Source organism: Balaenoptera musculus, chromosome 6 (assembly GCF_009873245.2).
Source record: "Balaenoptera musculus isolate JJ_BM4_2016_0621 chromosome 6, mBalMus1.pri.v3, whole genome shotgun sequence".
NCBI classification, from domain to species: Eukaryota; Metazoa; Chordata; class Mammalia; order Artiodactyla; family Balaenopteridae; genus Balaenoptera; species Balaenoptera musculus.
In genome coordinates, this window is record NC_045790.1 from 64,276,852 (window position 1) to 64,303,947 (window position 27,096).

Here is a 27,096-nt window from a genome sequence, read left to right on the forward strand (position 1 = left end):
TTGGGGTCACCCAATCCGGTATACATTCTCCCTATATTTTGATCACTTCCCACACTGTCAGGACCGCCTTCCCAAAATAATTTCCAGAAAAATTGCTTCCTCAATCAAATGCAGCCCCACGAGGCTTTTCCTCAAAAGTAAGTGGGGAAACTAGCTCTAAGCATGGCCTGACCTCAATTTTTCTGGTACAGGTGGCAGCAGAGGCAGCTAGTAGATACCTCACCTGGCCAGTCCTGTGGCACCGCCCTGGGTGTTATTACCAGAAGTTAGCCCTGAGCCCAGAAATTCTGTAAGCCACCTAAATTCCTCAGAATATTGCACATCTACTTAAGCTAGCCAGAGTGCATTCTGTTATTTACAACTAAGGTTCTCATAAAAATTGCTTATTGATTTAAAGAAAAAGCATATTTAAATTCTCACCTCATACCACATGCATTAAAATAAATGTCATGCAGGTCAAGTGACAAATTTGTTTTTAAATCAAACCATTCTTAAAATCTAGAAAAAATATAGATGAACTTTGGAAGGAGAAGAACTCTCTAAAGAAGAAAAGTAAAAAAGAAAACAAGAAAAATATATTTTAGCACTCAAAATGTTATATTTCTATACCTTGGAAGTGGGTACATAAGACTGAAAAATATGCATTTGTTTGCTTATGTATTTTTTATAAAGCTCACTAGTAATTAAATAAATGCAGTAAAGATATTTTCACCTATCAAGTTAGCAAAGGTTTTATTAGTAATAATAAATTCCAATAACAATATATTCACTTAATTAGCAGCAAGGTAAACTGGTACAAGCTTTCTGAAACATAATTTCACAATATGTATATTAAGGGTCTTTAAACTATTTATATTCTACATAAAACTAGTATTTGTACTTGTAGGAATCAGTCTAAGGAAGTAATTTATACTTTTCTGTATTACTTTTATAAGCAGAAAAACAAAGGTATTACGAAAGTACTAAATAAAGTTTTAATGGAAAAAGAGGCCACAAGCAAATCTTCCAGCAGGACTGCTTTAATATAATACTGCCCACTCCAAACATTTAGAATTACATATGAGTGAATCAAAGGAAAGAAAGGCATATTTAGTCTACAAGTCACAAACCTATAAAAGGAAGGTAACTCTGTCCTTCAGCCTCATCAGAAGGAAAATCAGGAGAGGTAATCATGTGATCATATTAGCTCTCAGAAGCAGGAGAAAAGGAGGGCATATCCAGGGGCTCACATGCCTCTGTAACCCAGCCATGTGCAGGGAAAAAAGCAGGGAAAGTTTTAAAGGACTGCCAGGATTTCCTCCAAGCCTGGGCTAAAATGGGTGTTTCCCAGAAATACCCCAGGGAAAATGAAAGAAGATCTCTGAGAAAAGGTTTTATCTTTTTTAGGACAATAGTCTTAACAACCCCAAAGTTATTTACTCCTATCCAAAATCAAGACAACAACCCCCTCCCTGAAAGCTAATGGCAGAATCCAGGGAACAAAGTGGAATTCAAGGGTCTGAAGGGCCGTAGGAAGTTTCAGCGTGAAGCCAGTGCCAGACCAGACCAGGTGGGTCGGCAAGCGTCCTGGGAGAGGAGAACCAGCTCAGCTAGGGGAATCCGGAAGATCAGAAAAGAAGCATGAACTATTTTCTAAATTAAGATTGGAGACATGGAATCTACATTCTCACTTGTCTTACAGGGATGACAGTACAGACCATTAACACTGGAACTATTCCAGGACACCCAGTCACATGGTCATGTGTGATCTGACATCTTCTGTATATGTACGAACTGGTGCCCCCGTGGGACCTACCCTTTTAAGGTAAGCCAGGTTATTTTCTACTGCTCAGGTGCTCATAGGGTACAGCTTCTGGCTTAGTTTAGTCAGAGATGTAGTAGCTACAGAGTAAGATCCAAAATTTAGTATAAACTAAACAAGTTTTGGAAGCAAAAATAAGACCTAATTCTGGATACAGTGAATTCAAAAAGTATAGTAAAATATAGAATAATGGCCCCTCATCTGAATTTTCACTAATAGAGCTGACACAATCACTTAAATCTGGACGTCATTTCAGAAACTACAATAGATACTTGCCTTTTGGATAATTCTTCAAAGACTTTTAGTAAGTTTTTAATTATATTCCCCATTTAAAACTGGCTTATAACTGTTTTTAAGTATCACCTGTTTTATAAGGTGCCTGAGACATTTGGTTCCACCATTTTCAAGCTGCCACAAAATATCAGCACAAGGCAAAAAATACTAGGATGAAATGGTTCAAAGATGCAGATAACAGAAGCGGGATGTGCATGAGGCTGAGAGGCGGATGCACTCAGAGGGGTAGTCCTGTTCTCTGAAGCTGCTCCCTGAAAGGATGTGCAGTGCCCATCTTTCCAGCTGTACCCACGTTACCAGGAATTAACGTTAGGAACATCTGTAACATCCCTGAAGATGTAAAGGGCAGATTTAGGGAGTTGTTTTTACTCATTCTGGCAATTCTAAATTTTCCAACTTTGAATCTATCTAAAGCTATAAATGTAATTGATACAAAATTATTAACTTTTAATGGAAGTCACCATGCCTGAAACACTGACCGTGGGTGTTGAGAAATCAGAGAGGGAACCTGAGAAACAGCTCTCATGTCCAAGGAAGGCAGCAGCCCAAAGATGACCCACTCCTGAGCCAGGGGGAGAGTGAAAAAAATAACAGTACAGGATTCTTTCAAGACAGAAACAACCGTGATTCAAAATACCAGAATGTGCCCTAGAAAATAATCAACCATCATATGTTTTGTGACTATCCCAGAAGAAGATTATAGGGATTAATTGAAGGTATATTCTACACTTCTTTAAAAATCCATTTTAAGAGTTACCATGTGACCCAGCAATCCCACTCCTGGGCATATATCTGGAAAAGACGAAAACTCTAATTCAAAAAGATACATGCACCTCGATGTTCACAGCAGCACTATTTGCAATAGCCAAGACATGCAAGCAACCTAAATGTCCGTTGACAGATGAATGGATAAAGAAGCTGTGGTACATATATACAATGGAGTATTACTCAGCCATAAAACAGAATGAAATAATGCCATCTGCAGCAACATGGATGGACCTAGAGATTATCATACTAAGTGAAGTAAGTCAGACAGAGAAAGACAAATATTATATATCACTTATATGTGGAATCTAAAGTATGGCACAAATGAACTTATCTACAAAACAGAAACAGACTCTCAGACATAGAGAACAACCTTATGGTTACCAAAGGGGGAAAGGCGGGGAGGGATAAGTTAGGAATTTGATGGGTACACACTACTATATGTAAAACGGGTAAACAATAAGGACCTACTGTATAGCACAGGAAACTGTATTCAATATCTTGTAATAACCTATAATGGAAAAGAATCTGAAAAAAGAATATATATATGTGTGTGTATATATATATGTATATATAAGTGAATGTATGTATAACTGAATCACTTTGCTGTACAACTGAAACTAACACAACACTGTAAATCAACTATACTTCAATTTAAAAAAAAAAAAAAAAAGTTTTAGGGAATTCCCTGGCGGTCCAGTAGTTAGGACTTCATGCTTCCACTGTATGGGGCCCGGGTTTGATCCCTGGTCGGGGAACTAGGATCCTGCAAGCTGTGTGGCACAGCCAAGAAATAAATAAGTAAATAATTTTAAAAAAAACATTTTAGTATTATTTATGAACATATGAAATAAAATCTATCCCATATATACATAATAGAATCAATTAATTATTTCCTCAGTTAATGCAGAAATGAACTCAGACCAAGGCTTTAATTTAACATGAGGTAGAAAGGTGCCTTCTTGAACTGTAAGCCTCATTCAAGGAAGATATACTAGGAGATGTCTTCCAAGAACTTGCAAGGCTGAAAACCAGAGACTGTCAAGATCTCTCCCCATAAAACTAACACTTCTCCCACCTCCACCATGCTCCTCAGCAAGTTCTTCCCCATTCCTGCTCCCCTCCACAGGCCCCAGGCTGACGACATGGAGACTGGCCCTTACTACAACCAAATCAAAAGAGCTCTGGGGTGAAGGAGATTCAACTTGTCTACAAGGCCCTTCCTGGTATGGATGCTGCCTTGGCCTGTTTCCTGCTGCACATGGACCTTTCAGCTCCTGGAAACTAACTCTCTAGGCTCTTGGTCACTCTTAGCCTTTCCCCCAAGGCTTCTGTATCCTCTGTGTGTTAACAAGTCCACTAGCACTCAAATCACCTGTCTCCATCACCAAGGCTTTCCCCCCATATCCCACAGTAACTCCAACAACTGAAACTCTGGCAGGTCCCAGACCCAGCCCAATTCTTGAGCCCATCAGGTTGGAGACAAAGACATCCATACCCTTGTCTCCACTCCCATCTGATGGAACCAAGAACTAAATCAGTTGTATACAGCCAAGGTAACTAGTAAGCCCCATTCTGAAAAACAACCTTCCCCATTTCTCATATTGAAGCTCTCCAGGGGGTAAGGTTCCTGCCTCAGTTTCCCTGTTTAGCACTCGTGTTGCCCAGCAGCACTAGAGCCATGCCCATCATAGTGTGGGCCTGTAGTTTGGAGTCACTTTCTCCCTGTGGGCTGGATCTGGCTGCCTGTGACTAGGTCCAGACACAAATAGACAAGTTACCTGGCAATGAACAACTGCCATCTGGCTAGGTTTGCATATATGCTGGTCAGTCTCTGTTTTCTCCTCAACTCCAGCTATGCTCCACCCTTCAATGAATGCCTGGCTCTGTGCCCCAGGAGGCTGACCTCATGGATTCCCTCACTTCTATTTTCAGATTGGGTTTCACCAATGGGAAGCGCCAAGAAGAGATGGGAGAGAAGGACAAGAGGTCAGGGTATTTCTTCTACACTCCCTCTGCTACAGTCTGAATGTTTGTGTTCCTTGAAATTCACATTTGAAATCCTCATGTCCAATGTGACGGTACTAGGAGGTAGGGCCTCTGCTTATTAGTGTGGAACCCTCATGAATGGGATTACTGCTCTTTTAAAAGAGATCCCAGTGAGCTCCCTAGCCCTTCCACCACGTGAGGACACACACAGGAAGAAGTCTGCAACCCAGAAGAAGGCCCTCGACTACCAAGCTGGCACCCTGATCTTAGACTTCCAAAACTGAAAAATATATTTCTGTTGTTTATAAGCCACTAAGCCTGTGGTATTTTGTTATAACAACTTGAACAGACTAAGACACCCTCCCCAGTCTGTCTAGCGGTGGCTGTGGTCCTCTATGATCACAACAGTGGCCCGGCTGCCCCTAGAGCACAGCTTCCACCTCACTGGGCTGCAGAAACAACTGCCCCCACCCTTGCTCCTTCAGGTATAGGATGGTAACAGCTCCCAGCTGTCGTTAGCCCCTGAATACTTCACCACGCTTTGTTGGCTCACTTATCCCTGTCCACACCTTCCTAAGTTGTCCCTTCATCATAGGGTCTTGAGCCGTCTGAACTGGATTCTATTTCTTGCAAGCTCCCTAACTTATATCTTCCATCATATCCTTCCCGCCACCCCCCCCATTCCATCTGCCATATTCTCCACCACCCCCTACCTAGGCCAACTCTGCCTGGTGCGCAGGGCATTCCTTGCCTCTGCATCCCAACCACACTATAAAACATAGGCATTAGGCTCTGCACACTCCAACTATACAAGCAAGACACCCATGACTTCACTGTCTAGCTGGACCATTTCTGACCTGAGACTATCCCAATGCATACCATTCATGCACATCCTGATTCTGACCCACCTTGCACTCACCATCAGGATGGTGGATGTACCTCGCTCTGGGTTCCTCCCCCTGTATTGAAGCCCAGCTCCACCCTGACTACCAGCTTCCAAATGTTACTCAGGGTCTAGGCTGCCCTCATATCTGCCCTTCCATCCCATAACTCTGCTCCAGCTAGCACCTCCTCGTTGTAATCCATTGCTGTACCAGCTCTGTCAGCGGACATAAGGAGATGAAAGCCAGAAGACCTCCCATTGAATAATTAGCCTTCCATTAAAAACACTCAAACTCTGGCGGATTCCTTATCCATAAAACTGAGCTACATTTGGCATCATATGTAGAAGCATCATGGTCTTGGGTGACTTTGAAATAGCCAATGATAATTATCCTTGGAATGCCATGTTCTTTGGAGTTAAAAACTTCCTCTTCTTGCTACAGAGTTCTTCATGACTAACTGCTAAATGCCTCCCTCATCCAGTGTCTGACCTCACTCTCTGGGAGACCCACTCCACTCTGGCAATATCTACCCCAGACTAGAAGCAAAACACCACTTCTCCTGCTCCCTGAGAGTCTGCCTCTTTGCTCTCCAAAACAGCACTCCCTTTCTTCCCAGCCTCCCAGCCCTCCCCCTCCAGAACATCAGCCCTCCTGCTTAATAAATAATTCTTACATCTTCCTCCACAACACTTCCTCTTTCTCTCTTGCCGCTTTCATTTACATACTGATGTCAAAAAGGAGGTGGGGGTGAGGAAGGGTTATAGCCAGGAGAGAAGATACATTATCTTCTTGGCATTTTACTAATAGGTCTTTTTTTCTCCTCCTTTCAAAATTTGAAGGGAGCTACACAAGCTGGAACAAATTTCTTTCAAGCTCGTTTAGCCTTTCTTGTGCTTTTTCCATTATCATTTTATAGCGGAGATTTCAGTGAGGATTCACAGTGAGTCATTTTATGAGGCAGCTCCATCTGTACCATCTGCAGGCATGACTTTCCCATCACTCTAGACATTACGTATCTCCTTATGGCAGCCCGGACAGGGGGTGGAGATTGCCAAGCCAGGTCACATGCCAGGAGTCCATCACTCATCTGAAGGGTGTGGGAAGGGTCTGCTTACAATTAGATTCATCTCCTGGTTCTGGATAATATGTCCCTCTGGCTTCAAATTCTTTCTTGCCAGCTCCCTGCTGGCTGGGCCCAGGAGGGGTTGAAGTCCTGCCTTCCTGCTTTCTTTCCTCCTCTCTCTCTCATTCCCATCTCTCTCTCCCCCTTTCTCATTCTCCATTGTCTGCATCTGTCTATTTCTCTTTCCACCATTCCATCTCTTTCCCCTTCTCCACCTTCCTCTCTTTCCATCTCTCCTCCACCTTTTCCCCACTTGGCCCCATTCTTCATCTTCCTGCTCTTGTCTTTCCCTCTTTTCTGTCCTTCTCATTGTTTCTGGTCCTTTGAAAAGAAAATTTTCAGGTCACCCTAACAGGGATTATTGCCGTTTCTCACAGGGTAACCAGAGTGCCAAAAATTTTTTTAAGTCCATCTCCAGAGGGAGATAATCTCACATTTAACATGTTTTTAAGACTCATCAGGGCTTGTATATAATGCTAATTGCTGGAGAAAATATACCTAAGCCTTTAGGGGTAGGGATAGGAAAGCCATCTGTAAAATGAAGATTAGTGGGGAGTAGTCACCACTGAATGAGGAAGTAGGACTCCTCAGAAGAGGCATTTCAAAGCTATTAGTCACTAATGCAGCCCAAAATTTAATTTAGAATAAATTTAATTGTCAACCGTCTCTCCCACATTCTATTCCATCCATCGTAAAACATCATAACCAAAAATGAGAGGCTTAAGCAATTAATGTCCCTTTAATTTACATTCATTTGCATATAATTTACATCTTACTTGTGAAAGCTACCTAAATATATACACGAAGACTCCCAAATCTTTGACTCTGTCAATTCAATTTAAAGGGTGTCTAACACTGGCAAAAAGGTCTATCTTTTAATGACTAGTAGAACTATCACTCCATTAAACTGATAAATCTACTACTTTGTGATTTGGGGGCACCAAGGGGGATTACTGTGGCATGAATTCATTCATTTATAGCATTGCAGAGATACTCATGCAGGTTACATTGGAGATACTCAGTGAGTTATCAAATTCAAATCAGTGTGTTCAAATCCCTGTTTTTCTAGCTTACATATTACGTGGCAGTTACTTTATCTCTAAAAGTCTCAGTTTCCTCATCTCTAAAATGTGCACAATAACACCCACCCTTAAAAAAATATCATGAAATACACTCTCTATTCTAGTAGAACTTATTGGATGATGCCTGATGCCTTTTCCTTGTCTTAATAAGCTACTCTATTCAGCATTTCTTCATCACAAGATCAACATCAACTCTGACATGGTAGGAAAACCATTTAAAATGGAATCCAAGTTCTGGGTTTGAGTCCCAATTCTAACTGCTAGTTGTGTGCCCTTGGTAAAGTCCTATCGCTTCTCCAGTCCTCAGTTTCCTCAGTTTTCAAGTTAAAATATGACTAGTATAAAAAGTTGATGATTGAGCTGAACAATAGCTGTAAAAGTACATTTTACATAAAGGTGAAGTATTTTTCTTTTCCAACACAGCTTTTATAAACCATAGACAGTGTGAAAAAGGTGAGCTGCCCTGAGATAAGTATGGGGCTGAGAGATATTCGGTCTGTGAGCCACTTGGCCAAGGCAAGTGTACCGTATCTGCCATCATCCACCATCTAAAGACTCTACCAAGGGGGTGGGGATGGCGGAAATTTTGACAACTCAACGGTAAAAAATAGAATGTATACATTAATTCACAACAGAAAAGGAAGTGTAAGTCATGGCAGAAAAAAGAAATCTACACTTTTTTCTATACATTAACATTTTTATCTATACATTAATACCACATTGTCATTTGTGAAGTTTAACTTGCAGTTTACTCCAAGGCCTAGAAAAAGAATTGGAATATAAGACCCTTGTGGAGTGTCATCCTCTTTGCCCAAAGATGGTTCATGTCCATCAACAACTTCTGGTGTCACTGTCCACAAGGGTTGGTTGATTCCTCTGTTAACTCTTCAAGGGGTAGATGAGTCACCTTTCTGTAGCCCCTGTCTCTTCTCTCTTGGGAACTTTCAAAGGACTTGGGGTGCAACAAATGCTTTCCTGGGCCCTTTGTGGTGAGTTTCCATTTTATCATCACTTATTCAAGACTCAACATGGATATGAACTTAATATAGGAAACCAGAATATAGATTCATGGTTGTAGAGTTACCAGAAAACAGAAAGCACAGCTCTTCCTGTCCTTTCTTTTGTATCCAGGCGGGAAGATTTGCTCCCTACACCATTTCTTATCAGAAAGTACATAACCAACTAAATGGAAAACTGTTCCCAGATGGCATCATTCAGTAGTGGGAGATCAACATCCTGGAATTTCAGGATCTGCTCTATAACTCTCTGTGTGATCTTGACACGTCCCTTAATCCTTCTGACCTCAGTGTTCTCATTTGTAAAAGTATAGGATTCAATGAAATGGTCTCCATCTAAGCCCACGACCCTATCCAGTAATTTTCAGGGTTAACTGAACTGAGCAAAGCTAAAATATTGATTTCTGATCAGACTCATTATATTATTTACTCCAAGAGAAAGATTCCTCCTTTTTAAAAAATAGATTAAGAAAAATAAACTGTTAGCTCTGGAGATGTAATGTCACTTTGGTTTTCGTATGTAGTCCATGGTGGACTTTAGGATCAGAATGATGAGTGTAATTTTAACCCTGCAATCAAACATGGATTTAAATCACCTAGCACATGGGCAGATCCAAGCAAATGTTATTTCCCCTTTATACAACCTTTTCCAGGGTCTTCAGTGTACTCCTGACACTGAAAAAGTGAAAGTTGCTCAAATATCTGCTTCCAGAAACACATCTCACCCATGCAATGCCAACAATAGCAAAAGAAATCCCAATTTTAATGCAGATGTTGCACACACTCATTGCTTCCTTGTCTTCTGGCACAGGAACTGATATCCGATACTTGGGGCTTCATTTTTCCTTTGTGAAAGATGAGCATTAGGTCCTTTGCTTAGAAAGAGCTCAATTGATCTGTCTCCAGGATGACGTGCATGATAAAAAGAAAAACAATATAAGTGAGGGGAGTTTCTTTTTGTCTTGCAGGTAGTCTTAGAACACTTCTTTCTGCTCAAACGTCGTTTCCCTAATAGTAGTGTAGTAGTGTGGAATGTGAAAAGATTACTCAAAATTAGGGCCATTTTGGAGGCCAGGTATATTAAAAACTATGCCCTTCCTGCCCCACCTTGACAGAGAAGAACACAGAGGGAAAGAAATCAGGACAGGGTTTTCTGTCAGCTCCTGCAATAATAAGATAGTTCAATATCTGAATCTTTATTTTTTTAAATAAATTTTTTTAATTTTTATTTATTTTTTATTTTTGGCTGCGTTGGGTCTTCGTTGCTGAGCGTGGGCTTTCTATAGTTGCGGCGAGCAGGGACTACTCTTTGTTGCGGCGCCGGGGCTTCTCATTGCAGTGGCTTCTCGTGTTGCAGAGCACGGGCTCTAGGCACGCGGGCGTCAGTAGTTTTGGCACATGGGCTCAGTAGTTGTGGTTCGCAGGCTCTAGAGCGCAGGCTCAGTAGTGGTGGTGTATGGGCTTAGTTGCTCCGCGGCATGTGGGATCTTCCTGGACCAGGGCTGAAACCTGTGTCCCCTGCATCAGCAGGTGGATTCGTAACCACCACGCCACCAGGGAAGCCCAATATCTGAATCTTTACACCAAAAATTTCAGGGCAAAAATTTCAGTTGATTGGGATAACAAATCACAAAGCACAAACACCAGATTCCAAAAAGCTTCTCATTCCTTGACTCAGATTCAGAAACAAAGACTCACGATGCTGATGAAACAAGTATCTAAATAAATAATACAATTTTAATGGAAAACACAAGAGACTGATAGAAAAGAATGCACCCTCCTGCTGCACCGACACATAGCCCCAAGTACAGACACAATCATTTACAACAGGGGTAAAGAGGTCCTGTTCTCCCCACAAGTCCGATATGGTAGCCCGAGCTCAACTGATGAAAGATGCCAATTTTTCAATGAACATCCTTTTTCTGATTTTTTTTTCTTTAAAATATTCCAAGAGGTAGAATTACGGATGCCAAGTCTATGCACGTTTTTAAAGCTACTGAGACTTATCCCCAAACTAGTGCATTTTTCTTCAAGGGGAGCCCCTCTGCTTAGCGTGGTGGCATGTGGGATACCCAGGATTGGACGTTAAGTGGCACACAAATCCCAACCTCCTTTCCTTGGCATTGAACAGAATTTGAGGGGCCGCCTGTCATCTTTGCAGCCTAGGCCTACTTTCAGCAGCTCCATTCAGTGGCAAGAGGCTGCGCGGTGGACACCAGAGGACAACCACAGAACTGGCTTTGCTCGACACCCTGTGAAGGTCACATGAGCACAAACCTTTCAGGGGAAGCCCAGATGTCAACAGCCAAAGTAAACAAGGGAGTCGCTCACTAAGGCAGCACTCCCTGCTTTTTTCAACATAAATAATCTATGTTTATTACAGAAAATAGACAGGATAATATTTTAAAAAGCAAAGTCACCCATATCCTCACCACCCAGAGACAACCATCTTTGCATGTTTATATATGTCCTTGTATTGATAGAATTCATTCCCATACAAATATATAAGTAAACTTGCATTTTATAAAAACAGAATTATAGCATATATATATACTATGCTACACTTATTTTTTCAGACTTAGTAATACACAACATTCTATACTTTTTAAAACATCAAATCCTGTACTTTGGCATATTTAGGGTGTTTCCAACTTTTCTCTGTTAAAACATGTAGACACACACACTTGCATGGCATTTAATTCTGGAAGGATATCTATTTTTTTAAATCGCACTACAATAAACATCTTTGAACATGTATGTTTCCAACGGACATCCTTTTTCTGATTTTTTTTTTCTTTAAAATATTCCAAGAGGTAGAATTACGGGTGCCAAGTCTATGCACGTTTTTAAAGCTACTGAGACTTATCCCCAAACTGTAGTGCATTTTTCTTCAAGGGGAACCCCTCTGCTTAGCGTGGTGGCATGTGGGATGCCCAGGACTGGATGTTAAGTGGCATACAAATCCCAACTGCCAAGAAGCCGATGGGAAACAAATTGGAGCCCTTTCTAAAGTGTTAAGGTGATTACTGCTTAGTACCCAGATATCTTTCAGCAATTTCATATAAAATATTCTTTCATGTCAGACCCATAATCACCTTTTCAAACTTGTGCCATGGAGAGTCATTGATATGTGTTCAGCACGCAGGGCATAAATCTCTCAGAGCGCACTGCAACCTGCAGAGCCTCCCTCCCACAGGTGTGGGGCTGCTCCACGGCAGCTGAAAAGCACATGTTCTGGTCTTCCCCCCCCCCCCCCCACCTCTTCTCCCACACCCTCCTCCAGCTTCCTTCTGCCTTCGGGCTTGCACGTTTCTCCTTGACAGTTGCTTTCAGAAAAATATTTCTAAGATGCTTACCTATGCAAATCTGTCTTTCAAAACAGTACCCACAATCAAACCTAAGCGCACAAAAGGCTACACTCATTGGTGGCCAAACGAGCATGTCAGGATGACCAAAGAGGTAGGGATTTGGTGAGTGCCGATATAGAGCCCAGAGCCTTTCTGGCCTGAGTTATTTGTCCAGAGGAGGGGAATTTAGATGCTCTGCCCTTCCGTTGAAGAGCCGCACACACAAATGCAGACCAGGTAGCAGATGGATCAGGCAGGTGTCGTTCCCCAAGAAGTTGGCATGAAAGTTAACATAAGAGAGGAATCTTTCTCACAGTTCTAGGGTGTTCGCCATCAGACTTGTCACGTCTTACTTCACTAGGAAAAAAATAATCCATCTAAGTACAGACAGCTTCCCAAGCCCTGTGCTAAGGAGTCCAGCTCGCCCCAAAGCTGCCAAGAGTCCCCATTCATGTTTCCCAGCATTCTCTGAGTGCAGGTAGGCTTGGCTGTCTTCGCTTATGTTACCACACACAGGCTTACCCAACCCTGGCTCGTGTGCATGCAGCATTTTCTGACACTGCAGCACATGAAATAGCTCTGCTGACCAGAGGGGAAGAAGGGGAGGGATAAGCTGGGAGACTGGGATTGACATATGCACACTACTATATACAAAATAGATAACTAATAAGAACCTACTGTATAGCACAGGGAACTCTACCCAATACTCTGTAATGACCTATATGGGAAAAGAAACTTAAAAAGAGTGGATATATGTATGTGTATAACTGACTCACTTTGCTGTACACCTGAAACTAACACAACATTGTAAATCAACCGTACTCCAATAAAATTTTTTTTAAAAAAGGACTAAAAAAAAAAGAAATAGCTGTGCTGTTATTTCCATTGTGGTCTTGCAGCCAATGCCAAGTGACCTACAAGCACCTGAAATGCACCTGAGACCGGTCACGGGAGAGCTATTTCAAGTCCACATCTGTGCGGGACCTGGAGTATCAGGGGAAGATCCTAGTGCTGTGTGCTTTGGCCGCTGCTGCTTATGGTCATTGCCATCTGAGTTCATTGCTATCCTTGGGTGTTAGGGCTCAGGGCTAGTTGCTGGGGGAGGGGAAAGCTGGTAAGGACTTGGACAGGACTGCAGGTGTGTAAGACAGCTGTATAAAGCTAGCCTGTTAGTGGGAGATGGGGAGGTAGGCGGCGCTGGGGGCTCCGGAGGCTGAAAAAATACACCCCTGGTGAGTGGGTATTTTTCTCCAACCAGGCTTTCAGGCAGGGGTGAATGCTTTTATCTCTGCTCAGCAGCTCCAGAGTGATGACAAGTTTATCAGCCAGATCCACTCAGAACAGTCTCAGTACCTAAACACCATCTCCTGAGAGTCTCCACCCCACTGATGGGTCGACAGTAGTGATAACAACATCAACAATAACAGCATCTGTGATGTGTGGAGTACTACATGCCACTGTACGCTTCTTTGTAAATAAAACTGTACAGTTTTATTTAATCCTCCTAACATCTTTGTGAAGTTGGTATTATTATTCCTCCTTTAACAGATAACTATCCTGAGGCTCAGAGAGGTTACACTGACTGCCCAAGTCAAACAGCTAGTAAATGGCAGAGCGGGCTTTGACTGCTCTTAACCTCTGCACCAGGTACACACCTATCTGTTCACTCAGAACAGGGCATGTAACAAGGGCACATACTAAGAAGACGAACACATTCACAAGTTTTTCCCATTGGCTGTCTACCCAGTTTGTATCTCCAGAAGGTTTACTGGGCCACATCATGCTGCCCCCAAACCCACACAACCACCCAAAAATGGCCCCAAACAAAACCATCCTCTTTCATCCAAACATTTCTTCAGTTCTGACCATGGAACCACCATATCTACATCAACCCTGTGTGAAACTACAGTCACTTATCTAACCCTTCTTCCTTACCTCCATGCAGTCAGTAAGTCTTGCCTCTTCTCCTCCAAAATGGTTCTTCAAGGCAGCTGATCATCACTTTCTTATTCCAACTGCCTTGGAGCTGTGCTCCCTGCCTCAAGCATCTAGACCCTCTAACACCAGTTTCAGACTAGACTTCCTTCAGCAGCGCTTCTGCCATTTCCTACCTCCCTCTACACCTACAATCTCGAGGTGAGATTCCTCTGTCTGGATATCAAGGTCCCCTATAGCTGGCCCCATCCTACGTTTCAATACTCCCACCTTTGTTCTACACAATGAGATCACCTCCACCAATCCCCTCACCAACAAGACCCACCTGTCAATCTGTACCACTCCAACCCAAATCACTGTTCAAGCATCATTCTCATGACTACAAAAGTTTAATATTATTGCATTTCACAGAGAACCCAGTGTATAGGACTCAGTCAACACATCCTTTTCTAAATTAACTATGATACAGTCTGGACAATTTCCTGAATCAAAACACATAGCTTGGCTTTGTATGAAACAGATCTTGGCCTTTGATTGACCATAAATTTAAGTGAACCAGCTGAGGAACACAGCCACTTGAAAAAGCCAAGACAAGGCACACCGGGCCTGTGTCACGAGAAGCACGGTGCCCAGATCATGAACATAGGTCCCAAGACAGCCTCCACTGACCAGGGCACATCCTGAGTGATGCATGCAACTCTGGATGCCCTGCTCAAATTCTGTGTATCACCTGGTCAAGCTATTGATCATCCCCAGAAGTGGGATGAAGCTAAGGAAGGGATATAGAATTGATTACAAAGGAAAAACTGTGGTGCTCGCTTCAGCAGCACATATACTAACATTGGAACGATACAGAGAAGATTAGCATGGCCCCTGCGCAAGGATGACACGCAAATTCGTAAAGCATTCCATACTTTTAGCTACATGTAAAAGAATGAAATTAGAACACTCCCTAACACCATACACAAAAATAAACTCCAAACGGATTAAAGACCTAAATGTAAGGCCAGACACTATCAAACTCTTAGAGGAAAACATAGGCAGAACACTCTATGATATAAATCACAGCAAGATCCTTTTTGACCCACCTCCTAGAGAAATGGAAATAAAAACAAATGGGATTTAATGAAACTTAAAAGCTTTTGCACAGCAAAGGAAACCATAAACAAGATGAAAAGACAACCCTCAGAATGGGACAAAATATTGGCACAGGAAGCAACTGACAAAGGATTAATCTCCAAAATTTACAAGCAGTTGATGCAGTTCAATATCAAAAAAACAAACAACCCAATCCAAAAATGGGCAGACGACCTAAACAGACATTTCTCCAAGGAAGATATACAGATTGCCAACAAACACATGAAAGAACGCTCAACATCATTAATCATTAGAGAAATGCAAATCAAAAGTACAATGAAAAAAAAAAAAAGTACAATGAGATATCATCTCACACCGGTCAGAATGGCCATCATCAAAAAATCTACAAACAATAAGTGCTGGGTGTGACAAACTTATTGACAAACAATAAGTAAGGGTGTGAAGAAAAGGGAATCCTCTTGCACTGTTGGTGGGAATGTAAATTGATACTGCCACTATGGAGAACAGTATGGAGGTGCCTAAAAAACTAAAAACAGAACTACCATATGACCCAGCAATCCCACTACTGGGCATATACCCTGAGAAAACCATTATTCAAAAAGAGTCATGTACCACAATGTTCATTGCAGCTCTATTTATAATACCCAGGACATGGAATCAACCTAAATGTCCATCAACAGATGAATGGATAAAGAAGATGTGGCACATATATGCAATGGAACATTACTCAGCCATAAAAAGAAATGAAATTGAGTTATTTGTAGTGAGGTGGATGGACCCAGAGTCTGTCATACAGAGTGAAGTAAGTCAGAAAGAGAAAAACAAATACCGCATGCTAACACATATATATGGAATCTAAAAAAACAAAAAAAACAGTCTTGAAGAACCTAGGGGCAAGACAGGAATAAAGACACCAACCTACTAGAGAATGGACTTGAGGATACAGGGAGGGGGAAGGGTAAGCTGGGACAAAGTGAGAGAGTGGCATGGACATATATACACTACCAAACGTAAAATAGATAGCTAGTGGGAAGCAGCTGCATAGCACAGGGAGATCAGCTCGGTGCTTTGTGACCACCTAGAGGGGTGGGATAGGGAGGATGGGAGGGAGGGAGATACAAGAGGGAAGAGATATGGGGACATATGTATATGTATAACTGATTCACTCTGTTATAAAGCAGAAACTAACACACCACCGTAAAGCAATTATACTCCAATAAAGATGTTAAAAAAAAAAAAAAACACTAAAAATAGAACTACCATATGACCCAGCAATCCCACTACTGGGCAGATACCCTGAGAAAACCGTAATTCAAAGAGTCATGTACCACAATATTCATTGCAGCTCTATTTACAATAGCCAGGACATGGAAGCAACCTAAGTGTCCATCAACAGATGAATGGATAAAGAAGATGTGGCACATATATACAATGGAATATTACTCAGCCAAAAGAAGAAAAGAAATTGAGTTATTTGTAGTGAGGTGGATGGACCTAGAGACTGTCATACAGAGTGAAGTAAGTCAGAAAGAGAAAAACAAATACCGTATGCTAACACCTATATATGGAATCTAAAAAAAAAAAATGGTTCTGAAGAACCTAGGGGCAGGACAGAAATAAAGACGCAGACATTGAGAATGGACTTGAGCACATAGGGAGGGGGATCCCAATTTAATATGTGTATTAAGTCAGTATTATAAGTAGCAATTCCCCTGTCATTAAAAGTGTTGGAGCAGACATGAAATGTCTACCTCCAGAATGTTTTAGAAAGAATTCCTATACAACATGGTAAATCAACTATACCCCAATAAAATTTTTAATTAAATAATTTTTTTTTAAATGTTTTAAAGAAGAATTCCTACATTGAGTGGAAGCTACAATGAGACGGTCCACTAGAGAGGCTCTACCACTTTCTTTGCTGCTGCTTTTGCTGACATTGAGGAGGTCCCAGATTTCTCTTGCCTCCTAAAAACATGAAAGTAATTTAGCTGCAATATTCCCAGGCTACACTCTTTTCCTTTCTGAACCAGCCACAGTGAGCTGCGACAACAAGTGAAAACCCGAATGCCTATAGGCAGGTGATTAATTTGATGCATCAGATTGAGATTAAACACTAGAGAGTAGAGAGTCCAGTGTAGAACAAATAAGTTCATGCACTGCTCAAAGGTATTCAAATTCCAGTTATTTTTAAATATTGTGCCAAGAAAAATGGAATAACCAGTTTACAACCCCTGAAACCATCACAGTACAGAAAATAAAGTATTGAACAATTTTGCTTTGTTTTGTTCTATTTTGTTTTTGCTATGGTCATAGATCATAGTGATTAATAGCATGGGTTCTGAAACAGAACGACTGGGTTCAGGTACAAGCTCAGTAATTTCCAGTTATTTCACTTCTCTGAACCTTAGTTTTCTCATCTTTAAAACATATTAGAAAGTATACTCACCTAATTGGTTTGTTTTGAGGAAAAAATGGAATAATATATACCACATGCTTAGAGCAGTGCCTAACATTTAACAAGCACTCAAAAACGAAGGTGAAATTGGAAAGATATTCTAAAATGCATTCTTTTTAGAAATCCCCAAGTGGCCCAGCTTACCTTAGAGCAGCGTTTCCTGATCCATAGTCTTTGAAAGACTTGATAGTAAGTGTTCTGCACTAAGAGGGTTCCATGATTAAATAATTTTGAGAAATGATACACACTACAGAAATCCCTTTGGAGATGGACACTAGCATACATTAACTTGATTTACTCTGGTAGATTTAATCACAAAACCTCTATCCTTTGAAATATCCATCTAAAACCCAAAGATCCAGTATTTTTATGAATATATTTTAGAAATGCCTCCTTCTGGGAGCTTCCAATTTTTTCTTAAAATATTTACTCTTCCACCATTTATATCCACTTCTGCTTCCAAGAAAGGATTTGAAGCACATGCTAAGGGGTCGAAAAAATTTATTTCTCTAGAGATTGTAAACCTCAACCTCCTCTTTGCTGGGCTTCTTTCCTCTCCCAGATCCACTGCAAAACTTCAAAGCCAGTTTTGCTATCCATTTCTTCATCCTGGTTCAACGGTCCTGAAGTCTACGTACATTCTGCCTAAATGACCACCTCTTCTGCACTACTGAATATCTATAGAACCGTTCCCCCTTCCTGAAGTCCCTGGGACTTCATACCTCTCCAGGTCAAATTATTCCAACCACTGTGCCACAAGTTGTAAGGGACACAACGGTAGCATAAGACAATGTCCCCTAGCCTCATGGAGCTTACCTTATCCTGGAGAGGCCAGATCTACACTCCTGAGCGAGTCAGAAATCAGAATTCACAACCAAACTCTGTGACCTGAGAGGTGATCTGAGAGCTCCTCCTTCATCTTGACATTGACTTTCTGCATTGCATTTTCAGTGGAACGTCTTAGAGAAAAGAGGACTATTTTCCCAAGGCACGAACTGCCTCTATCAGGGGTAAGTAATGGGTACATCAGACCTCTAAGTATAAGTGCTATGGTTGAACCTGAGCTGCCTGGGACCTTAACTAGAGAAATGTGGAAGGTTTCCATTCCTGAGGGTCTTTATAAACAACTTCCTCAAATTCACCCAAAACTTGTATTGCTTCTAGAAGAACTCAGAGGAAAATATTTTTAATTAATGACATGGTCTAGAAGTCAACTGTGGACTAATTAGCAGGGAATTTTGAGTTTCAAGCAGTTTGGATCATTTGGGGTGGTCCAGATCAAGTTTGGAGCAGTCCCCGTTTAAGTCAGCCCGTGAGACTTCCAGTGTTTGGAGTGTGACTTTGGGGGTTGGTGGGGGGTTTGAAGGTGAGGGAAGGTTCATTCATGAGTTAAAGAGCAGATCTGGCCCCTGAGGATTGACTGTGCTCAGCAAAAACTGCCCTTCAGTGTATGAAGATGCAATAACTGGTTCTGTAGTTCCCCACCACAGGGAAAGCTGGGAAAAACAGGGGAAGGAAACCAAGAACAAGAATACCAGGGACTCAGTCCCTTCACTTGGAACAATTACCAAATGAACATTTGAAAAGGTGTTACATAGTTTATGAAACAGTATCACATGCGCTATTTAATTCTCACAAGTGTCCTTTGAGCTGGGATCCCTGTCTCCTATTTACAGATGGAAAAACCACAGCTCAGAGGCAGAGGTAAAATGGTTTCCTCAAGATCCCACGGTTCATAAGTGGCAGAACCAGGACCCAAACACAGAGCCTCATGGATCCAAATTCCACATTCTTTTCCTCTTTAATCACCTTTAATTTTTGACTGCACTTCTTTGCTACCACCTGAGGAGTCGAGATAGCAAGTGGTAGGAAGAGGAAAAGAATGTGGAATTTGGATCCATGAGGATCTGTGTTTGATGTTATATATGAAAGCTGTTAAGAGAGTAAATCCTGAGTTCTCATCACGAGGAAAACATATTTTTTCTTTATCTTTAATTTCATATCTATATGAGATGGTGGATGTTCACTAAACTTGTGGTCATCATTTCATGATGCATGTAGGTCAGACCACTATGCTGTACACCTTAAACTTATACAGGGCTATATGTCAATTTATCTCAATAAAACTAGAAGAAAAAAAAATTAAAGGTGAAAAGGCAGAAGAAGTTCTCCATGCCTGCTAAACCCCTGCAACAAGTGACATTCCAGTGTCAGCGCACAGAAGAGCCTATCTGCTCCTGAGGCATGCAGTCCTCCAGATCTGTCCAACTCTTTGTCACATCCCTTGTCCACAAGCAGTAAACCAACCATTTCAAAATCATATGGAAGGGGTACATCCAGACAGTGGAATATTATCCAGTACTAAAAAGAAATGAGCTATCAAGCCATGAAAAAAAATGCAGAAGAATCTTAAATGCATATTACTAAATGAAAGAAGCCAATCTGAAAAGGCTGCATACTCTGATTCCTACTATATGACATTCTGGAAAAGGCAAACTAAGGAGATGGTAAAAAGATCAGTGGTTACCAGGGGTCGAGGCAGGGGAAAGGATGAATAGGCAGAACACAGAAGATTTTGAGGGCAGTGAAACTATTCCGTATGACACTATGATGGTGGATGCATGTTATTATACATTTGTTAAAGCCCATGGAATATACAACACCAAGACTGAAGCCTGATGTAAACTATGGACTTTGAGCGGTGATGCATCAATGCAGATTCATCAAATGTAACAAAGGTACCACTCTAATGGGAGATATTGATGGTGGGAGAGGTGTACACGTGTGGAATCAGAGCTTATATGGGAAATCTCTGTACCGTCTGTTCAATTTTGCTATGAACCTAAAACTGCTCTAAAAAAAAATCTATTTAAAAAAAAAAAAGTAGGTTCACATACTCAAGTTGTTCCAAACATACTTCAAAATTCTCCAATGACTTACTTGCCTATCAGTTTTTAAATTTAAATTAGCTAAAAATAAATAAAATTTCAAATTCAAAACCAAAGTCATATGGGAGTCACCACAGTACCTCATCCTCATCTCTTTCTAACTAGAGGTTTCTTATAGCCCCTTCTTCCCAGGAGCAATAGACCATTCTGAGAATCTGTTACCTAGATTTGGAAAGCCTTTCCCCAGTCTAGGGGATGTACATGAACATCCTAGCAAAAGTGAGTTGTTACAACTGGAACACTACCCAAATATGGAACCATTCAAACGTCCATGCTCCCCCTTCACAGCTTCACTCTGAGCCCCAAGATTAGCAAGGAAAGTCTGTGGAACTGTCTTACAAAAGTGGAAGCATATTGCCAAGTTGCATGAGTCATCCTGGTCCAGTTGGCATCTGCTTCTCCCACCAGAATAGGGATACTTCTTCCCCATCCACTCCTGGAAAACACCTCCTAATGATTGTGGATGGTGCCCGAGAGAGGAGGAGGAGGAAAAGAGCCACCTTCCTGACCCGACAAGCAGTCTGTTCACACCTGGCAGCGTGAGCTTTGATTATCCTCGACTCAGGTTGTGTAACTACAGATGTCTCTAGTTTTCACAAAGCAAAGGAGCTCTTGTCTGGAATAAATGAGATAGATAAATTAGAGGGGGAAGGGAAAGAGTCAAAGGTGTCCCCCCCCACTCCCCCCACTTTTCATCTGTGGTGATCTGGGCTCTCTAATCTATTGTACAAATGTCTGCACACAGCATGCCAACACTTGCTTGTAAACTCACGGGAGAAATATCACCTGGAGACAATGAATAATGTCTGCTTCATGCCGTTCTCCCCTAATATACTTTTTGTTTTGAAGGCATCATATGGATTAAGTTAGTAACACCCATCCTCACGTTTTCAAGCCGCTATCTCCCCCTAAATCATCTCTCTTTGGAACTTGACAGGTTATCACACCTTGTCTCATTTCATGCTGCAGCTTCCCACGAGCAGATTAGTCTTGCTTCACAAATCACAGGCTCCTTTCCCGAGTGAAACACCTTCAAAATTACAGCAACTTTCCCCAAGGGGTATCAAAGTTCTTTTTTTCCAAGGTCTGTGGTGTTCCACTAAGAGGCTTCATTGTTCTGAAGCACCACACCTTGGATCATCTCCTTGACTGAGGGTATTATCATAAAACAGCAAGAAGAGAATTCGCCAAGCCCATGATAACTTCATCTCTGCATTTAACAGGGTGTCCTCCGGGCAGGGCTCCACGTGGCCTCCGCCTTGCGAACCTTCAGAGGGGCAGGCAATGCCTGGAGCTGCTCTCCCAGGCCCAAGGTGCAGAGAGAGACAGGAAACAGACTATCAGCAGCATCCTAGTGGTTCTGTGGTTTATGAAATTCCAGCACAACCGCTTGCAATTTGCCAACTCATTCCAACCCATGGTTAGACAACCATATGTGACAGATTCTGTATAGACAGATACCATAGAAGTGTCAAAGAATCTGCTTCCTCCAAGTATTCCTATGATATTCTTCATACTTGCAGTGGCTATGTATTGCTTCTACCCAACTCAATATTCATTCCTTTTCTTGTGCTATTAGTACCTCAGTTTCTCCTGGGGGGATCATATCCTAGTTCATAAAATTTGGTCCTAGCGCTCAAGGTGAACATTTGACCAGGCCTAGTCAATGAGAAGACTCCATCACCCTGGCTACAGTGATTGATTCAGTGACAGTCGTGTGACCCACATCTGACAACTTCAAGAACAATTAAGAAAGAGATGATCCCTTTCCACAGGGGTTGCTAAGCTGGTAAAATGTAACTCTGGATCTGAGGGTGGCTATCTTGCTACCACAGGGTGAGGGTGGGGGAGATCCTATGTGAAAATGGTGCTCTTGCAGAAGGAAGCACTGTCAAAAGTGAGAGAAATACACGATAACATTGTTTGACACCTGGATCCAGCCATGCCTGAAGTCACTGCCACATTCTAATCATAAGAACCAATAAATTTCCTTTCTTGCTCAAGACAGTTTTAGCTGGGCTTCCCTCTTGAAAACAAAGAGCTCTGATAAATACACTGCCCAATAACTTAAAGAAAATAAAAGGCATCAGCAGTCCCAAATGATTCATGCATTGATTTATGGTAAAATATATATTGAACACCTAACCTATGTCAAGCTCTATGTTTGGTGTTAGGGACACAGAGACAAATAGGACACAATCCTTGCCTTAAAGGTTTTATATTCTAGTATCCAATTTAGCAACAAAATCCACAGTTTCAATAGCTCAAGGGATAATGAGGATTCTTGAATTTCTATTAAGAAAGGAAATAGCATGGATTAGCACAAGTATCTAGCAACTTCGTATAATCCAGATGAGTGTGCCTTAGTACTTAGGACGCAACTTACTTCTATTACACGCTTTTGTGAAAAGAGCTAAATGCATATCTAATAAATTCTGGGAAGAGGAGTATGGTGGCCACGTGTTGTTTATGTTTGCAGAGAGTCCATTCCTTCTTCTGATAATGAATTTGGGGAACCACCTCCACCACTGCTTGCAGTCTTGGTGAGACTATTTGGTGACTCTGTCAACTTGGCAAGACTGCTCCCAACCCAGATCGAGGCATGGCCATAAGACATAAGTTGGTGCAATCAATTAGATCACTCCTTCTCAGTCCCCTTTTCAAGTCCTCCCCTCCCCCATATACCTGCCTCGGGCCTCTTCTCTTTTCCATCTACATTCACTCCCAAGTTGATCTCAACCAACCTCATGGCTTTAAATACCATTCACTTAAATTAATTTAATTAATTTAATTAATATCTCCATCACAGATCTCTCCCTTGAACTCCAAATCACCCACTTGCATGTCCAACTGCCGACTCTTGATACTTCCACCTGATCTCACCCTTAGCATGCCCAAACCACACTCCTGAATCCCACAAACTTGCTCATTCTTACAGTCTTTTCCATCTTAAGAACTGCTCAGGTGAAAAAACTTGGGAGTCATCATTGATTCTTCTCTTTCTTTTCACACTCTATATCCTGATGGCCATCAAATCTGACAGCTCTTCCTTCACAAGAGATCCAGAAGTTGGTCACTTCTTATCATCACCTCCACTAAGATCACTCTGGCCCAAGCCCAAATCATCCCCTCGCTGGATGATTGCAGAAGCTTTCTTATCAGTGACCATGATTCAGCTTTTGATATATTCAGTATATTAGCAACAGAGCAACCAGCGGGATCCTTTTAAAATCTAAGTCAACACTACTCCTCTGCAAGGAAATGTCATCTCCCAACATCCACACCAATCTCCTCCAGGTCTTGACTCAAACATCACCTTCTAGATCAGGCATTTTCTGACCACTCTATTTGAAACTGCACCACCCTCCTGTTGCAGGTCCCTATCCCCTTATACCCTCCTTCATTTTTACTCCATAACACTTACTGCTACCTAACATACTAAATATTTTTGGCCTTTTTTCTTATTAGTTTATTATCATCTCCCCCAACTAGAATGCAAGCTCCATGAGGGTAGGGCTTCTGTCTGTTTTGTTCACTGCTGTAACCATAAGACCTAGAAGAGTGCCTGGCACCCATTACCTGATGAATGAATGAATGAACAGTGAACACGGTGGTCTCTTTAGAGGAGGGACCCAGTGATGGAAAACAGTTAGTGCAGACTCATTCTGAAACGAGTGCCCAAAAGAGACCACACTTTATTACCTGCCACCTAAAGCTTCTGAACTGTCCTTCTACCTTCACTAAAGCCCAGTTCTTCTGCATTCCCTTTGATTCTATGAGCTGCTCCTATCCAGCCAGTAAATTTCCCATTTTATATAAGCCAGGGTCAGTTTCTGTTGCTTGCAACCAAAGATTCCTAGTTGATTCAAGGAGCCAAATATCTAGGCTCTCACTACAACACCCTTTATTGTCATAAATGTACAGAGATGTGGTGGCCTGGTACTCTGGGTGTCCTTCTATTCCACAACAAGAGGTAAGGCTTTAACTGCAAATGACATAAGAAGAGCTGCTTATAAGTTAGATTCACACAAAAGCATTAAGTAACTTCTGAGTCTTTTCTAAAATGACTGTGCTGCTTATTTTAAACCAACAAGACCTCATTCATTTATTAAGTGTATCTTATCCTCATAAAACAAAGATGTATGCACAAACATTCTAGAGAGGTTTTATAAGGTAATGATGAACAGCAGATTCATGAAGAGAGCAGAATACGTTCACTTCCATGTTAGCAATCAGGACCCTGACACCAGTAAGTCTGAGAAGATAAAACATGAAGGATATGAAAAATAGCATACATGTCTCTAAGCATATTGATTCCAACTTTTATGTGAAGAAGGACAAAAAAAGAAAATATACCAAATCATTAGCGATGGTTCTAAGTAGAGGAATAGTGGTGATTTGTACTTTTTATTTAACCCTTCCTGAATTTTCACAAGCTTAGTAGTTAATAAACATAATTATTTTAATACAGAAATAAACAGCATTCTTTTGGAATTTGAAACAACAAAAATATTTAGGAGGTATGAGAATCTGAAAAACAGTGTGCATTTTGCTGACACCTTCCAGCTACTAACATAGAGTCATGGGAAATTAAATAAGACCCTCACCTTCAGAAACTCCTTTCCTTCTGGAAATCATCAGAACATTGGTATGAAGAAGGAAACAAGGGAACAGAACAGACTATGTATCCGTGCTTCTCAAACGACACTTAGAAAACCATCCGTAACAGAATCACCAGGGGCACTTGTTAAAAATAAAGATTCCCAACAGCCATTTCAGACCTGTTGTACCAGAATCTCTGAGGGTCAGACCCAGGAATATGCATTGAACAAATTCACCCAGTAAGTCTGACGCCTGCTCAAGTCCAAGAACCACTAGAAAGATGAAGGAAGCTACTTGAAGCTCCTTGGGGATTCACCACGCCTCTGTTTGAAGGATTTCAACTGAGTAATAAAGCTTAAGTCAGTAGAGAGAAAAAATTCCATCAGTCAGAATCATCGCCAGGTTTCCACTTTGCTTTCTGTAGTGTAGACACAATCTATATCATATGCCAGTAGCATAACATCTGCAGGCCCAACCCCCCGATAAATCCATCAGCCAGTTGTTGGATAATGCAGTGGAATCTTCATTATGAAAGCATATTTGACAAGTTCTGATAATTGATAGTTAAACCATTTTTCCCATAACAAGCCTATCATCAGTGAAAGCCTGATCTAACCCAATTAGCGCTAAACGTATTGGTTAGTCCTCTTTACAGTATTTTAAAAGGACAGCACTGTAATATTTAATCAGTTCCATACTTGCCTGGTCCTTCCCCATCTTTTCACTAGACATTTTCCAGCCAGAATGAATGACCCTTCAGACTGTTCTGCATCTTGCTCCCCGGATATGCCACATCCAACCCCACCTCTGTGCCTCCCTGAATGTCCCTCCCCTCTCCTCTCTGCTTTCCTGGATCCTTAGGACTTGACTACCTAGAGCAGAAACCCAATAACCATGGCTTAATCCAAGAAGCTATGGCTTTTCTTACCCAACAAGAAGTCGGGAAATGTACCTTCCAGGGTTGGTACAAGTGCTCAAGGATGTGATCAAGGGCCAGGCCTCTTCCCTCCTCTGGTCCACCCTGCTTAGCATGTGGCTTCTGTCATCTAGGTTGTAAGATAGCTAATCCCACCCATGAGCATCATGTGTGTTTTACAGACAAAAAGACAGAGGTGAGGAGTAAAGGCAAAAGTCTTCCATGCTAAGTCTGGCTCTTTTTATCTTTCTTTTAAAAAAAAGAAAAGAACAAAAACAAAAACGGTTTCCCGGGAGCTCTGCTATGTTCATCTATTGGTCAGAAATATGCCATTTTACCACTTAAGCTGCAAGGGACTAGCTTTTTTTCAGCTAGAATTGACTAGAACAAAAGACTGGGGGAAAGGATATTGGGTAGACAACTAACAGTTTCTGCCACAAATATCTGCAATGAAGCTTTTGAACTCCTTTTTCCCATAAAGATCTCTCCCACTGTAAAAATCCTTCATCATTTACTGTCCCTGCTCCTCCCACTGGAAGCCCAATCCATAATCATGAATTTAATACAGAGATTTATCTACATACATATAAAGTAGACGTAAATTTCAACCTACAATCTTGATGTATAAAATAATATCTCCATTTTCTTTAACATTGAATCTGACTCTTGGCTTGATCCCCATGGACATTAGTCATTATGTGAAGTGAAGGATACTCCTAAGTCACAGTCAAAGACAAAACACTTGCTTGTTATTATGAATCATCCGGCCCATCACTGTTCTCACCAACATCCTTACTGTCCAAACCCAGTCTATTTCACTGGAGTTGGAAGCTCTGTATGC

General features: G+C 41.5%; 1 non-coding gene across 1 annotated transcript; it reads left to right on the forward strand.

The window, feature by feature from the left end:
• Window positions 1-15,047: 15,047 nt before the first annotated feature.
• On the forward strand, window positions 15,048-15,154 carry LOC118897613. Its single transcript, XR_005020500.1, has one exon. It is a non-coding gene; the product is annotated as a U6 spliceosomal RNA (small nuclear RNA).
• Window positions 15,155-27,096: the final 11,942 nt, after the last annotated feature.